This window comes from Nycticebus coucang, chromosome 11 (genome assembly GCF_027406575.1).
Source record: "Nycticebus coucang isolate mNycCou1 chromosome 11, mNycCou1.pri, whole genome shotgun sequence".
NCBI classification, from domain to species: domain Eukaryota; kingdom Metazoa; phylum Chordata; class Mammalia; order Primates; family Lorisidae; genus Nycticebus; species Nycticebus coucang.
Window position 1 is genome coordinate 112,020,375 of NC_069790.1, and position 17,422 is coordinate 112,037,796.

The following is a 17,422-nucleotide window of genomic DNA, read 5'->3' on the forward strand; positions in this document are numbered from 1 at the left end:
CTGTTGGTGTTTGTTTCCCCTGGTTCCAGGTTAATCTTACGGCCCCTTCCTCGTCATCTGAATCCCTGCAGTGCTTCTCCCATCGCTTTCACTCCCGGAGGGTTTGCTCAACCCAGTTTAGCATCTCATGCTGGGCCTTGTGGTGCGGTTGGCTGAGGTTCTCTGGTTTCTAGGAGATGGAACTGTGGGAACTGTTGCAAAGGTGGTTTTCTTGATTCCCAGGGACGTAACCTCACTAGGAGCTGGTGGCAATGCAGCTGCTCTTTCATCAGAGCTCTTGCTCCTACAGCATGTTTTTGGAGTCACTTGGTATCCGGCCCAGCAGAGCATTGCAAGTCGTGGGGTAGCACATGTCTCCCAGAGAAGCTTCTTTAGATGATGCTGATAAAGTGACTTTTAGTACATGAATGCACGTGATGTACTGTCATGTAAACACTCACCTGTATACACCTGAGCCCCCTGGATCTTCACAGCCACTCTGAACCAGGTACAGGTTGAGCACCCCAATCCAAAATCCGACATGTTTCCAAAATTCAAAGCTTTTGGGTGCTGACATGAGCTCAAAGGAAATGCTCATCAGAGTGTTTCAGACTTTGGATTTTAGGATTCCAGATGCTCAAGCAGTAACTATGATGCAAATATTCCAAAATCTGAAAAAATTTAAAATCCAAAATACTTCTGGTCCCAAGCATTTTTAATAAGGAATACTCAACCTGTATTACTGCTTTTGTTTTATGTATGAGGAAACTGAGTCAGGGAGAAGCTGACACACTTGCCCAGTGTTACACAGTGAACGGGAGACTCAGGACCAGGCCCAAACCGCTTTCCTATATGTTGTACATCTGTATGCGAGGCAGGGCGCTTCCCTAGGTGTTATGAAGAGATAGAACAGAAATAAGCTTACGTTCTAGTTTGTGTAAGCTGCAAACAACATCCATTAAGACAGTCATTTGAGAGCCGATTGCTCTGTGCTGGTGATTGTGACCTTGAGGTATGTACACAAGACGATGCACAAAAATTACAGGTGCTTTGCAATGTCTGGGATGCTCTGTGGAGTGACGATAAGCCTGGGGAGAATCAAGGTCACATCCTTGTCCAAACCTGAGGAACCCTGCAAACTGCCAATGTTCATTGTTGGTAATATGGAACTGGAAGGGGTCCCTGAATGCTGCTGCCTGAGGAAGGGTCCGGGCTGCATAGCCTGATATTGTATAGTTGACAAGGAATCTGAAGCCCAAAGCAAGGAGGTCACAGTATCCTTTGGAAAGACAGAGTGGCAGAGCCAGCATAGCTCTGATGGTCTACATGAAGCTGTGATTCATCTTTCAGACAGCGATAGTACCCAAGCTTGTTGAGGACATCACAAGAGGCTTTCTGAGCTGTTTTAACATAGCCTAGAATGAACATCAAATGACAAGAGAGAATCCCTCACTACAGTGAACTAGAACATAGCCAGAGGGCAAGGCTTGAAGAGCTGTTTTTAAGAGCAAAGCTCTGATGGGTTGGCCATGCTGGGCATGTGGGTGGAAGTAGAACTTTCCCAAGCAGTGGCTGAAGGGGCAGTCACTACCATGAGTGGGGCATGCTGGAGCCAGGAACAAATGGGCCAAGTCCAGCCATTGGGCCATCGTGGCAGTCAGACACCAGGAACTTAGGGCCACCTGTGTACTTTGGTCAATGCCTGGGAGGTCTGGCAGCCAGTGGCTGAGCCTCCAAAGTTCTCTTGAGGGCAGGAATCTGGAAAATGGAGTCCTCAACTTACAGGAACTGGTAACTTCAGTGGTCATCAAAGACAGGCCCTAGTTAGTGGTGGGAATGACAGGGATGGCCCCCACCTCAGCCTGAGCCTGCACCCTGACTATGTCAGCCATTCCAAAGTCTGTCTAGGAAAGATCAGCCCTGCTTTTGGGTTTAGAGAAGTGGTCCCAGTTGTGGGAAGAAGAGGGTGCTCGGTGTCAAGAACTGAAAGGTCTCTCTCTGCCAAGAACAATCAAAGCTACTGAGCCCTGTGCAGCTCTGAGCATGGAACCTTAAAGGGCAGGGCACAGACTCCAAAGTTCAGATAGAGGAAGTGACTGCCCCCAAATCATCCTGGAAAGAGATGGGACAAACCCTGATTTTATTTTTTACTTTCTTTTTTTACAATCTTAACTTTAGTTTTATTTTTAGCATTATCATCACCTCTTAAAATACACGTGGTACATTCATATCGTTCAACATTTTAGTACTTTTAGTACAAGGTCTGACAATTAAGTCTGAGAACTTGCCCCTCTATGCGTATATTGGCAGCTCTGTAAAAAAAAAAAAAAAACTAGGTAAGGTTTCATAACCTTGGTATATCAGTGTCTCACAGTTGTGATTGTGTCGAAGTGTGCCAGTGTCTTGCTGAGTGGTGTTTGCTATTGTCATTGTGTGTTTTTGCGTGCTGTTATGAGAATATCGAGCTTAAATTAGAGCAGTGAACAAACATTTGTAAATTTCTTGTTAAACTCGCAAAAGTGGAAGTGAAATCAGGGACATGTTAGTCCCAGTTTTTCAGGATAATGCCATGAAGAAAACAGCAGTGTACAAATGGACAAAACATTTTTCTGAGTGGAGAGAAAGTGTCACTGATGAAGGGAGGTCAGGGTGGCAAGCAGAACTGAAGAAAACATAGCAGAGATTCATCAAATTGTGTGTCAAAATTACCGGCTGACTGTCAGAAGTAAACCCTGATAGAGAAAGAGGAAAATTTTAACTGAAAATCTTGGCCAAGAACTCATGACAATGTACCAGGCCACACGACACTGTCTGTGAGGGAGTTTTTATCCACTAAACAAACAACTGTATTGGAACACCCTCTCTGCTCTCCCGATCTGGCCCCCATTAAATTTTTTCTTTACCCGAAGATAAAGGAAATATTGAAATGAAGACATTTTGATGACATTCAGGACATCAAGGATAATATAATGACAGCTTTGATATGGCCATTCCAGAAAAAGAGTTCCAACATTGTTTGGAGGGTAAACCGGGCCCTGGTATCAATTCATAAATTCCCAAGGGGAGTACTGCAAAGGTGACCATAGTGATAGTCCATAATGAGATACATAGCTCTTTTTCTAGAATGAGTTCGCAAACGTAATTGTCAGATCTTGTATAAAAGGATAAGGAGATGCACCTTGACTTATGATGCGGTTATGTCCTGATAAAAGTATCATGAGTTGAAAATGCATTTAACACACCTAACCTACCAAACATCATAGTTCACTCGCCTACCTTCAGCATGCTCAGAACACTTCCATTAGCCTAGAGTTGGGCAAAACCATCTAACACAAGCCTATTTTATAATAAAGTGTTGGATATCCCATGAAATGTATTGAAAACTGTACCAAAAATGAAAAACAACATGGTTATATGGGTGCTTGAAGTACGGTTCCTGCTGAACGTGTATTGTTTTTGCACCACTGTAAAGTCAAAAAATCGTTAAGTCAAATCATCCTTATTGAGGACCATCTGTACAAGGAATGTTTCTCTCATTTTCCCAACCTCCCAAGTCTCCTTCTATAGACATCCAGTATTACTAAGGCCTTTGTATTTCCATCCAGAGATATTTTATGCAGTATATACCTATATATCTATATTTAAATCTATCATCTATTTCCTCCCTTTTACATAAATGTAATATAATAAGTCTTCACTTAACATTGTCAATAGGTTCTTGGAAACTATGACTTTAAGCAAAGCAAAATACATCATGTCCTCGAATAATGTTGGTTCATTATACTGTTGATGAGGAAAAAAATGCTTTCATTATATATATGTTGTTTCACTTAAAGTCAGTGTTAAGTAAAAATATTGTATATATTACACAGTATTCTGCACCTTGCTTATTTTCATTTAATTTCTCTTGTAAATCTTTCCATATTTATATAGTTTCATCTTTTTTAAAAAATGGCTATATTGCCTTCCATTTTGTGCATATACCATAATTTATTTATTCATTCTTCTACTGATGGAAATGTAGGTTGCTCCCCTAAGCAAAGTGGCAATGAATAACCTTGTCCATTTGTCATTTCACACCTATGAGACTATAACTTTTGGATAAATTACTGAAAGTGGAATTTATAGGTCAAATTGAGCCTATGCAATTTTGAGCAATATTGATGAATGGTCTTCCAGAGAGATTGGACAAATTTACAAAATTTACACTCTAATTGCAGCCTGTGACAGTGTCTGTTTCTCTACATCTTACCACCTACTGTGTCATCAACCTTCTCAGCTTTGGCCAAAATGATAGTCGCAAATGGCATCTCAGTGTGGATTTAATTTGTAATTCCCTTCTTTTGAGTGCTCTTCAGTACTTTCTCACGTGTAAGAGATATTTGTATTTCTGTGAACTGTCTGTTCGTAAGTTTTGGTCATTTAAAAAATTGGATTGGTTAGTTTTTCTTACCAATTTGTAGGTGCTTTTTTATGTTTGAGGCAAAGTAGTCCTCTGTCTGTGATGTGAGTTGCAACTATTTCCCTCATCTTGGTTTTTGATTTTGCTTATGGTGGCATTTGCTATGTGGAATTTTGTATTTTTATGTATTCAAATTTATCAGTATTTTCCTTTATGAATTTGGATCATAGATGTAATAAAGATTCTGGCTTATTGTATCATAGATATAATAAAGATTTTGGTTTATTTTGAAAACCTTACAAAAAGGTTTTCTCATAGTTTCTTCCAATACTTTGTGGCTTAACTTTTTAAAAACAAACATTTGATCCATTTGGAAATTAGTGTGGTTTAAGGTGCAAAGTGTGCCTTTTATGTTAGTTTTGCAGAGGGCTACCCAGTTTTCTGAATATCATTTATTGAATAAGCCATCTTTTTTCTTACTGATTTGAGATACCACCATTACTATATAGTAAATCCCCATGTTTGGGGTTAAGCTAAATTTTCTGAATGCTGGTCCAGTTTTTCTGTCACCTGCCAGGCACCGGGGAGAGCTAGGGCTGGCTGGGGAGAGAGGGCAGGCAGGGACCTCTAGGTCTGCAGGGAGGGACCAAGCACAGCTGAGATACTAGAGGTCAGGGAAGGACTGTCAGACAGGAGAAGTCACCTGGGGGAAAGAGGTGTGTGTGTGTATGTGAAAGAGGTGTGTGTGTGTGTGTGTGTCTGGTCCAGCAGAAGGAAGCCCCGAGACAGGTATCCCGGGAGCTAACTGGGGGCTGCGGCCATATGGGATGGAAAGCCCGGGAACTGTCCTGTCCCTGTCTTCGCTTCCGGTGTTTAATTCCGTCGCTCTCAGTAGTCAGACTCCTCTTGCTTCGATGCCTTTACCTCTGCCACTCTATTCCAAGAACATCTCTCTACAAAATGTATTTTGGAGTACTAACTCTTGAGGGTGTCTCCAATATTAGTTGATATTTATTTAAAAGTCTTAATGTATCCCATCTTCTGCAAACGGGGACACATACAGGAAAAAAGGAACTTTCTTCAACGGTACCTGCCCAAGCCCTCCCTCCAGCCGTTCCATCCCTGCCACGGTCTCTCCCCTTCCTTCCCCTGCCCGCCCTCCAGCCTACGCTGCCCCTGCACCCACCGCTCCAGGAGGCGGTGCCCCTGGGCGCGCCTGTCACAGCCCCCCGCGCCAGCCGCTCCTGCCCCTGGCTGGGCTTTCTGGATACCTAACCCCCGACGAGGCTGCCTTGCTAGGCTGTGGCACCAGTTCTGCTGGTGGACGGAATGGAGTGGCTCCCTGAGGCCTTGCAGAGCTGGATGTGAGACAGCGGTCTGTCTTATCCCTGCGGCTGCTGCATCCTGCCCGCTGATTTCAGAGAAGCCCCGATGCGCGGTCAGGGAGGGGCCGGGCGGCCTTTTACGGAGCGGCCCGGCGGTCAGGGCCGTGCGCGCCCTTCAGCTCACCCTCTTACCGGCTCTGCCTCCCGCTCCCTAGCGCAGTTAGGGTGGCGGCTTGACGCCGCCCTGCGAGACGGCGGGCCCAGTGCAGGGGCGTCCCGGCTGGGCCCCCTGCCGGCCTCCAGGGGATCAGGAAGCTGATCCCGGGTGTCGGTCCCGCCCACGTCTCCAGCCATCCTTGGGCTCCACTATGGCGCCTGGACAACCACAGCAGCGGCACTGGAGCCCTTCCCTAATGCCGGGCCTCCACCCCGCTCCCCTGGGACGGCCCCCCAACCCGCTCCGGCCTCCGCTGGGTAGTGGTAGTCCGGTTCCTCGGCGTGGGGCGCAGGCTCCGCAGATGCCCCGGGCCTCAGGGGCTGGCTTCCGGCTCCCTCTTCCCTGGAAGTTCCGCAGTTCATCAGGTTGAAGCACGACCTCCTTCCTCCATCAGGCCCCTGATTTCCTCACCAGTTTGACTTGCTCCCCGCATCTCACCCAGCCCATCCTGCGTCCCTCGCTCTCCTGTCCCGCTTGGCCTATGGGCCTTCATCTCTGCGGGCCCATAGGCCAGGGCCCATCTACAGGGCACTCACCTGTGTTCCTCAGGGAGCGGCTGTAGGGGAAGACCAGGGAGAGGTGAGTCAGAGCTTGAGGGAGACCTTTTTCCTCACCTGGAGGTTCTCCAGCCATTAAAACTTGGAGAATGGGAAGGGAGTGAGTGGTTTGGCTTGGAGAACTGTATTTTGTGGGAGAAAAAATTTAAATACAGAAAAGTGCAAAGAACACTAACAAATACTACTGTACTCCCACTAGAATTAACAAATGCTGTGCTTCTCAGTGTCATCAGGAAAAAAACAAAAAACAGAGATGGAATTGAAGAGTTCCTTGTGTGCTGCTCCAGTTTCTCCCTGAGGTCAAACACTCTCATGAACTTGGTGGGTATCTGTTGTGTTAGTGCTTATACAATTTCATTACATGGACATGTCTCCTTAAGCAATAGATTCGCTTTTTTTGTGCTTTGAACATTTATATACATTGTATGAAACTCTACCTATCAATCTGCAGTACTGTTTCCATTTAGCATTATATTTTGAGGTCTCTCTCTCTCTCTCTCTGTGTATATATATATCCCTAGTTCATTTATTTGACTATTGTATAATATTCTATCATGTGAATACAACTGTGTTTTCTTTTTCTCCTTCCTAATTGGTGGACATTTGGTTTTCACTCTTTTATCTAAGTAATGCTATCTTCAACATTCTTTTATGTGTCTCCTTGGGCACATGTGTTGGAGTTTGTCTAGGGGCTGTAATTTTGGGCCATAGGGTATATACATTTCTATACAATTATGTCAAGTATTTGGACCAATTTATGATCCAAATAATAGTGTCTGAAAGTTTCTTTTTCTTTATCAAGCCTTGATGTTATACAACTCTGTTAGGTATTTTTTTTTTTTTTTTTGAGATAGAATCTCTCTCTGTTGCCCTGGGTAGAGTGCTGTGGCATCATGATAACCTCAAACTCTTAGGCTCAAGCAATCCTCTTGTCTCAGTTTTTCTATTTTTAGTAGATGGAGTCTTGAGATGGAGTCTCACTCTTGCTCAGGCTGGCCTCAAACTCCTGAGCTCACCCACCTCAGCCTCCCAGTGTTAGAATCATAGGCATGAGCCAACATGCCCAGGCTCAGTTAGGTTTTATTGTTTTTTTGGGAGGTGGAACATAAATCAGCATTTCTCAAAAGTTAAAAAGTGAGAAATTCCATTTTGGTATGGACTCATTAGGTTAGAGTTAGGGGTTGAGGGTTAGGAGATGCTTGTTTGACTACTGAATCCTAAAATATTACTTTCTTGGGTGCATCAAACATCAAAGTATGTTTGGTACTGTGCAGTTGTAACCATGATTCTGCTTCCATGTCTGGGAGGGTCTTGTGCAAGGGGTGGGGAGACATGTTTGAGAAGCTCACTGGTGTAACTTGTATATGAGAGGGCTGGAAATCAGGGGACAGTGGATTCAGTCCTTAAGCCAGGAACAAGGTGGTAGGATATAGCCAGAGTTGGAACATAAAGGGAGATGTTCTAGGTGGGATTGGGGATGGAGAATACAGGCCAGCAACCTGGCTGAGAAATCAACCAAGAAAGACAGGATAATAGGAAGCTGTCTCTGAGGACATCCCTTTCTTTGTTAACCCATGGCAGATGTGTACTTGCTGTATGTCATAAAGGATGCTCCTGGTGTCTAACATATGTAATGTTAGATCTGTGTCCTAAATGGCGATATGGTACAATAATAGCAATGATAATTATGGATTGCCTAGGATGTGCCAGGCACTAAGCGCTTTGCCTATATTAATTCATTGAATTTTCACAATACCCCTAAGGAGGTACTCAATCACACCCTTCTAAAATGAAGACTCTTAAGCACAGAAGACTTCGTTGATTTGGTCAAGATCAGATACTCAGCAACTCTCAGAGCAAGCTTGCCCTAGCACCCATATCTTAATCCTGAATAATGCTGGTGAACATAGCAGGGAATGAATTAATAAGTCGTTATTCCTAGTTTCAGTTCTATTTTTGAATTTCATTGCAGGTAGGGAATCAGGATAAATTAACACGTTAGTTAATAGTGATAATCTAAATAAGTCATTTAACTTAATGATGGAAATAGTCAATTTTGTGAATAGAGGTATAAAGATAAACGTAATTCACCTATTTGAGCCTTCTACTTTCTTTAGTTTGCATCAAGTTTTAGTGTAGGCAGACAACAGGTTGAAAAGTGAAATAATCTGGGTTTCATTTCTCATACATGACTCAGTTTCCCCTAGTCCTACCCCAAATTCACTCTCTCTCTCTGAATTAACTGATAAAAATGAAAACCAGCATTATGTAACTCCTTTTCCAAATCAAAGGTGGAAAACAGTAATCTGAATTTCTCCCCGCGCCCCCCCCCCCCCGAACTGAAACTAAACAGTCCTTCAACTATTTGGAAACACCTGTGCAGCTGTCTGGGTTTTCTCATTTTTGTCTGGTTCAGCCTGTGGAAAATGGCTAGTCTTGGCCTCCAGGAGAGTCACACCTGAGGGAGGCAGACCCACCTCTGAAAAATCCACCAGAGTGTCTGCGGTGGGATCCTGAAGCCGTGCTCAGGGATAGCGGCTGCAAACCGCCTTAGAGCCATCTCTGTCCTGGCATCTGCAATTCTGGTGACTCATGAAAGACCATTTTACTTTCTCTAAGAAGCAGGTTTGACGAATTTCCCCCTCTGTTTATCTTCTTGCTGTCCCTCCCCTTTAGGACAACTGCCTCATGCTGAATCCTTAATTTAAAGAAAATGGATGTTTCCCTCTGGCCTGAGAGCTGGGGATTCTTATCAAAAGTGACATTAAAAAAGTGCCAGACTGGCCTCCTTCCTCTTCCCGGCCCATCCTTCATTGCTGCTGCCTGCCCCCATCACTGTCTCCCATCTCCAGTTCTGTCTCCACTTCCCGGTCCCCGGAGAGAAAGCATGAGCTCATTGTTTTCCAGTGAAAAACCAGATCTGGTCTCCTTCTCACCTCGTTTGTCTGTCAGGGCCTGGAGATGGATGGTTCTTCCACCCGCCTTTTCTGCGCCTCGAGCGTCTGCTCCGGGGTGGGAGGGGCCTGGTCTGGGCAGTGGCAGCTCACGCTCTGAACTTTCCCAAAGGTCATTAGGGATGTGAGGGGAGTAAGGGAACAGATTATTTACTACACCCCAGGTGGTAATTTAAAGCCATACCTTACCTTCTCAGTTTTTCCCGAGACATCTGTTTCGGGCTGGAAAATACATGAGCAAAGTAGGAAAAGAGCAGCCAAAAGCTAGCAGGCAAGATGGGCCTCGCGGGGCAAGCACCAGGACAGCTCGTTCTTCATTTCCTTTTGTGAGGAAGTGACTAGGCAATGACATTAAAAAAAAAAGTGTCCTGTTTAGAACTTGCAAAAACACTCAGAAAAGAGGCAAAGACATTCGGAATTTAGCAATGAAGAGATCAGGATAAAAAGGTGGTAGGGCCTGCAAAAGATGGGGTGAGTTTTTAGCAGATTGTGAGATGCTTTAGTCAAGGAAAAGAGTCTCCTGATAAAGTAAGAAAAGGACTTGGTTGGCCAACAGGATGGGAAGCTGGAGCGATGGGAGCCGTGCTCTGTGGAGTAGCCTGGGGGACACGTGTGTCACTCGGAACAGGAGAGTTGCTGGTGGGTGCTCAGTAGCAAAGTCACAGTTGTCTTTCTTCACCAGCGTGTTGACCACCAGGTAACATGGACAGCCAGAGAGGAGCAGGGCAGGTGGTTTTCCAGCAGGGCCATCCTGCTCACGTGCAGAGACGGAATGATCAGATGGAGCTGTGGGATCCAAAGTGCTGCGAGCCTGGAGGCAGGGGGCCAGATTTTCAGCAGAAGCATGTGCTACCCAGGGATTCCGTGCATGCTGACAGGCAGCCCAGTTAGAGGGAGTGCTGGAAAACTGTCCAAAGGGCTTGTTAAGCAGATGGTGGGTGAGCTCTCAGCAAGGGCGCGTGATGCCGAGAGAGCAACTAGCCAGCCCAGCAGACCTCATTCCCTTTTTGGATCCGGTTCTTAGACAGGTTGATCAGAGTGAACAACGTGGGCAAGGTCTCTCAGGGCATCGGAGTGGACACATGGGATGGAGGGGCCTGGGAGAGGCAGACCAGGGAGCCAAATTCATGGTAGACGGGCTGATTGCATCCTGAGAGCTCTCTCCTAATAGCTTGACAAGGAAATTCTGTGTGTGGACGTAGGCCGAGCTCTGCCTTCAACCCCGCCCTGTGGAAGGATTTAGCATGGCTTGGCGAGGATGGTACGGCCTGCTGATGAAGCATGTGGGACTAATTGCTAATTTGTAGAATGACAGGATCACAGTCCAAAAACTTCTACAGGGGCTGGAACAGAAGATCCTACTCTGAGGTAACAAACCAAACTGTAAAAAAACACCCTAAATGAGAAAATGTAGCTGCCCAAGCTCATGAAAGGGGTAGAACTGGCTTAACTGCTTCAATGGAGGGAACCACTTCAGTGCTGTCCCCTCTGGGTGACTAGCCTGCCTCAGGATGAGGCTGCCCACACAGCTGACAGGGAGGTAGGCCACATGGCCGGAGCAGTAACACCCAGACCTGAGAGCCCAGGGCACTCCTGGGCTTGCACGGGTCTGACTGGGCGTGGGGGCGGCTGTGGTCGGTGCTCGATGGGGCACTGGGAGAGGTTCTGACCCACAAATTGAACTGTGAGGATGCCCAGCATGGTGATGGGTTTGTGACCCTGTGGTGAGGGGAACCTGGAAGTGTTCAACTGGAAGAAGAGGAGAAGGGTGTGGGGAAGGGTATGAGAGTTGCCTTTAAATATCTGGGGCTTTTTTGGGGGGGGGGTGGATTGGATGTGCATCTCCAGAGGCATAGCTAATCCATGATCCGAGTTATCGACTGCTCACCGTGGAGTTTCTCATGGGTCATCTCATTTATTCCTCATCAGTCTTAGGAGGTGTGTACTGTTACTGCCAGCATTTTGCAGATGAAGAAATAGAGGCTTTGATGGGGTAACTCGCCCGCAGGTCCCTGCAGGTAAGTGGCTTGTCCTCAGAGTGGGGACAGGGCTGTGACTGGGACTTAGATATCAGGTCTGGGGTTAGCAAACACCCTGAGCTCCGCACCATTGCTGCTGTCGCTGCGGAGCTATCTTCTCTGCAGCCTGTTTGGGGAGCTATGGAAGCAAACATTTTGTCTTACTCTGATAAGAGCAGCAGAGTCTGTAGTTGCTGAAAATCCCTGCAAATGGAAAAGTTTTGCTTTTTATGTCTCCAGTATAAAACCTTGGAAGGTTTCCCAGTTTTCTTTCAGAAGAGCTTGATTTTTCCCAGTTTCTTTCAATATGCATGGTGTGGTGTGCTTAGGAGTGTGTGAGGTCGGTTTGAATCCCACCTCTGCTCCTAAAAGCTCTGCATTTTGGGCCAGGATACTCCTTTAAGCTTCTCTGTCTTCATCTGTGAGACGGAGGTAATGACAGTATCTAACTTTTAGAATGCAATGAGCAAATGAATAATCAAGTTCTTTGTGCAGTACCTCACACATAGAAAGTATTCATTAAACAGAAGTTGTGGTTACAATGGATAACAATACTCAAAGCACCATTTGGCCATCAAGAGTGCAGAGACAACAAACACAAACTCCTCCATCTCAGAGCTTTTCCTGTAGATAGAAATGTACAATTTATGTACAAACAACCGTGATAGAATAGTTACCAGCAGAAGGTATTTAGGGACAGGGTGAGGGGGTCAGAAATGTGGTGTTGATGTGGATGGGGGATTGACAGTTTTTGAAAATGAAGTTCTGTGTGTGTAATCAGGAGGTCTCCTGAGCCCTGCTCCTAATAAACGTTTACGTAACATGGAATGGAAAGAAATTAAATATTTAGGATTCAGTGTATGCAATGCATACAAAACAACATTAAAAGGCTGAGCTGATGCCATAGCACAGAAAACAAAGCATACAAAATGGAATGCATTCGAAAGCATTAAAAATACAAACGTAGATAACACTTTTCCTCAGTATGAAGAAAATAAAACATTCTTTCTGGCCGGGCCTGTAGCAGCTATAAGCCTTGCAAATCCTTCAGCTCAGAACATCTGGGAGGAGCAGAAGGCGCTAAAGAGAAGACACGGGGGAGGTGGGGTGGAGAGATTTCTTGAAATAAGCTTTTGTAAAGCGTTGCTTCTTAACTAGGGAAAGGCCCTGTCAGCACTGCTGGTTGGTGGAGGTTGCCGAAAATTGTCTTCTTCACCTTCTATGCTTCTGCCCCTCTTGGGGAAGGGCTGTGGAGAGGGGTGGGGGCCGTGGGACCCACCAGCCCCGTCTGCCCTCCTGGATCCCCTGGAACATTCCTGGTTTGCCTCCGCCTTTCATCACCACCAAGGGTTTGCTACTAACCTCACGCTTTTAGCCACCTAAACTCTTGTGTTCCTTCACCCCCATGCTCATGGTCATGTAAAGAATCCATCATGATCATGCTAATAAATCTGATCGATGTCCTTCCTCATCTGCTAAAGTAAAATCTCCCTGCCTCCCCTCCCTGCTAAGATGTAATTTTAACTTTATTCATGTTTGGGAAAATGCTCTTTAAAGAGGAGATGAAGTCCAAGGCTTAACGCTCTAACTAGTTCCATTTTTTTTTTTCTTGGTTCATGGTTTTCAACTTCTTTTCCATGTGCTCTTTCTACTTTTGACTTAATCTTTCATTTATTAAGTGCAGAGGGCTAGCCAGGCCTTGGGTTAGAAAGACTAAGAACTGTCAGCCCAGTGGGTGAGACAGAGGCCAGCTCCAAAGGGCTGACACCGTGGTGGCCAGAGGCCAGGGCATGGTAGCAGGAGACCCCACTGAGGAAAGGAGCTGCACACAGGACGTGGGCAGTGTCCCTTCTCTCCTCTACTCCTTCATCAATGGGGCACTGTGGCTGCAAAAACAATCCCTGTTCCTGATAAATCCTCCACCAAACGGTGAATCCTTAAAACTGGCATCTGAAACAGCTGCACTCACCCTGAACAGCACCAGACCTGGGAGTAGGGAGGCCCAAATGCGCATCCCACCTTTTCTGCCTGCTGGCCGAGTGGCTGTGGAGAGGGCCTTCCTCTGTCTACACTCCCTCTTTAGTCAGACAGGCCAGAACCATAAAGGTGCCCTCGCCGGGGGTAGTGAGGATGTATCATGGGATAGCATGTGGCCATCTGGCATGTGGTAGGTATTGAATAGATTTTTTGTTTATTTGTTTTAAAAAAGGGACTTGGGGGTGAAGGAAACATGCGGACTCTCAGAAGTAGCCCAGTAGTGTGGATATCAGGAGAGGAAAAGCATATGGGGAAACTGAAAGGGTAAACACCTGCCTCGTTCACAGGTGCTGATGTGACCCTTCAGAGCGGCTCAAGTCTAAATCAGACGACCTCTTTTTACTAGCTCCACCCGTGCTGTTTCCATGTGCATAACCATGTCCACCACTCTCCCTAGGTTTTCATTCTTAGTTCCAGTGCTTCCAAAAGTGGAGCCTGCAGCAGGGACCTGGGGAAGGCAGGTGGGAGGAGCAGGTGGGGGAAGACAGGACGGGAAGCCGCGGCCTCGGAGTCACCGTGCAGGTGCTCTCTGACGCTGACCCCCTTGGTCACCGGCTGCTCTCGGGGTGTCAGCCCTCCTGCACTGCCACACTCTGCTCAGCGTGGGCTCCGGGCACTTGTGGAGTGAGCAGAGGCTGGGGGACCTGGGGGCGTGCTTGCCCAGGAGTGTCCACTGCAGCTGCAGCCAGATCAGAGGGTGATGCACTAGTTCTGTCTATGCGGAGTCCAGACTCAGTCCAGGCATTGTGCAAACACAGAGGGTGGGCATTCAATCCTGGTGTTGCTCTGCTGGTGGATCCCAGATGTGGCTTTGGAGAAGAGAGCAGCAAACATTGGCATCATTATTTAATGTACTTGGTAGATGGTGTGCTCAAATAACAGACCTTCATGCTTATTTTTCATTTATCAAAATATATCAAATATACATAGAGGACTTGCCCCTGGAGGTAGAATGTAAACAAGAGGGACGGTTTCCAGTTCTATTTTTTAAGTCATACCTGGACTGGAGTTCAGTGGTGCAATCACAGTTCACTGCAACCTTAAACTCCCAGGCTAAAGTGATTTTCCTGCCTCAGCCTCTCTAGCAGTTGGTACTATAGGGTTGTGCCACTAAATATGGCCAATTTTTCAATATTTTTTTCCTTTATTTCAAATTAACATGAGGGAACAAACTTTTAGATTACATAGTTCTCACTTCCAGGGTAAAGTTCCAGTTGTAAAAGAGCCCCTTATGCAGGGGGTGTGATATACACCCTCACATGTGTAGAGCTGGGATCTTGCTATGTTGCCCAGTCTCTGTTTCTTTACATGTTCCATGTCTTGCTCTGCTAGTCTTATAGGGTCTATTGTGTGTGAAAACTTACACTGTATGGACAGATCTGTGTTTATAGCATGATGTAAACATGTTGCTAATATTATTTCTGAGTTCCTGTGTTCTTATCCCCTTAGAGTAGTCTTAGGGGAGCAGCTGATAATATTAATATTTACTCAGCATTTGCTGTGTGCAGGAACCTCACTTAGTACTTGATGGGAATGATCATGCTATGTCTTGGTTTTTAGGGCACGTGAGATGGATAAAAAGGAATGGCATAGTCTTTCCTCATTCCTGGTTCTCCAGGTCTCTCGTGGCCACTCTGGACTTTGAGAGGTAGAGGTTTGGGAAGGAAGAATGTGGTAGCATTGGGCTAGGGCAAAGCTGGAGTGGGGTGTTTGGGAGGAGAAGAGGGTGCTCCTCCCATCTGGGCTCTGCCTTCTGTACCTGCTCCAGCTCCCAGAGGCCGCCCTGCCCTCTGCCTTCAAGTTTGGGATCTGCTATTGGGAGGAACTAGCAGGAGATTGAAGGTGGGAACAGAGAGAGGTTGGGCGTTTCTTCCTTGCCACCCCACTCCAGGTTGCCTGTGACCTTCTGCCAAAGGCTGTGTGTCCTCTCTCCACACAGCCACCTTCTCCAGGTTCTGGGGCAGCTCCCTTCAGTGCCCCTGCAGCTCTTCTTTTGCCAGGTGCAGGTCCCCCCACCATCCTTCACTGGTCTCTTTATACTCTGTGTTCAGTTTTGTAAACCGTAGCCCCCTAAACTCCTTTTTGTCATTGTTATGGTAAGAACTCTTAGCCGGAGATCACCCTCGGCAGGTTTTCAGATGGATAACAGTGTGATTACCTAAGGACACAGTGCTGTACAGCAGGCCTCTTACTCAGCTTGTGCAGCTGAAACTCCACACCTGTTCAACAGCTCTGCATTTCTCCCACCCCTGATGCTGGAAACTACATTCTACTCTCGGCTTCTAGGAGTTTGCCTGTTTTTAGAAGTCTCACACAAGTGGACTCATGCAGTATTTGTCCTTCTGAGACTGGCTTATCTCACTTAGCATAATGTTTTTCAGGGTTGTCACATACAGCAAGATTCCTTTCTTTTTTAAGGCTGAATAATATTCCGCATATGCCACGCTTTCTTTATTCATTCATCTGCTGATGGACATTCAGGTTGTTTCTATGTCTTGCCTGTTGTGAATGATGCTGCAATGAACACAGGAGTGTTGATCTCTTAGAGATACGGAATTGAATTGCTTTGGGTATATGCCTGGAAGTGGAATTGCTGGATCATCTGGTAGTTCTGTTTTTAAATTTTTAAGGAGCCTCCATACTGTGTTTCATAGTGGCTATCCTAGTTTACATTCCTACCAACAGGGTGTGAGGTTTCACTTTCACTTTCTCCACCTCCTCAACAATACTTCCCAGCTTTTTTTGGTGGGGGGGATAGGCATCCTAACAGGTGTGAGATGGTAGCTTCTTGTAGTTTTGATTTGCATTTCCCTGATGATTAGAGATATTGAGTATCTTTTCATATACCCGTTGGTCACTTGAATGTAATCTTTGGAGAAATGTCTGTTCAAGTCCTTTGCCCCTTATTTAATCGGGTTATTTGTTTTTTGCTATTGAATTAAATTGTCCTTTTTTGAAACCCTCTTCAGTTATCTTGTTTGGGTGTCTTACTTGTCTTGCTGGGACCCTGATATGCAGGAAGCACCAACTTAGAAGGCAGAGCATGACTGGGGGGTGAAAGTATCCCATGGGGGCTGCAGGAGGAAGCCTCCCCGTGGGTTGCCCCAGCCAAGGCTTCCTGAGGGAAGCTGAGACTGTGGGTGGGAATGCTGGAGTTTGGTGAAGAGCATTTGACCTTCTCTCTAGGTGAGGCCACAGCTTCCCTGTGGCTCCAGGTTATGCCCTATCCCATGTAGGAAAAAATCCTGTTTGTATGAGAAAGCCCACATTCTGGGCATACATATTTGGTGCCCAGATGGTGCCTGTATTTACAAAAGCCCAGCACACTGACAGGACCTGCAGACACATGGATAAATGTTTTGCCTTTCTTCTTAGGCAATATTTGAATCTTTCGAATTTAATTGCTGTCAAAGGCAGGATGCTTGCAATTCCTAAGGCAAAGCAAATAGTGAGGGCCTTTGGTGGGGCTGTTCTAGGCAGCCTCCCTGGCAAGCTCTCTGCAGGGCCTGTAGTGGCTTCCTGCTCTTGCTGAGTGTCAAGGGGTGTCTTTCCTTCCTGGCTGGTGGGCTAGAGGTGGGAGAAGCTAAGGGAGTTGGCTCCAGCCTGCCTGGAACCTCTGGTAACTTGTTGAGTTTGTGTTGAGGCTGAGAGAATCTGACTTTATCTAAAAAATTAGGTACTTTTCTCAGACACAAGTGAGTCACTGATCTGGCCATTCCCTGGGATTTGGTTTTATGTTCTAAGCCCGAGTCTGAGAGTGTTTTGTTTGATCTTGGAATTATTGCACGTAGGGCTGCTGCTAGCTCACATGGCATCTTTGTGCAAATCAGACAAAGGTAGCTCCTCTGGCAGGGCCAGACATCCCATCCCATCAAGGAGTGAGGCTTGGCAAGCAGAGTAACAGCTGGATTCCAGTGCTCAGGAATCCCTGAG

At 46.2% G+C, this 17,422-nt stretch overlaps 1 protein-coding gene and 1 pseudogene across 1 annotated transcript in view; one reads left to right on the forward strand and one right to left on the reverse strand.

Moving 5' to 3' along the window:
• LOC128560241 (mitochondrial calcium uniporter regulator 1-like) overlaps positions 1 to 6,060 on the reverse strand; it is an 85,375-nt pseudogene extending 79,315 nt beyond the window's left edge.
• Positions 1 to 17,422, forward strand: part of TMEM178B (transmembrane protein 178B) — a 378,707-nt gene that overhangs the window by 100,084 nt on the left and 261,201 nt on the right. The gene's annotated exons all lie outside the window — the stretch shown is intronic.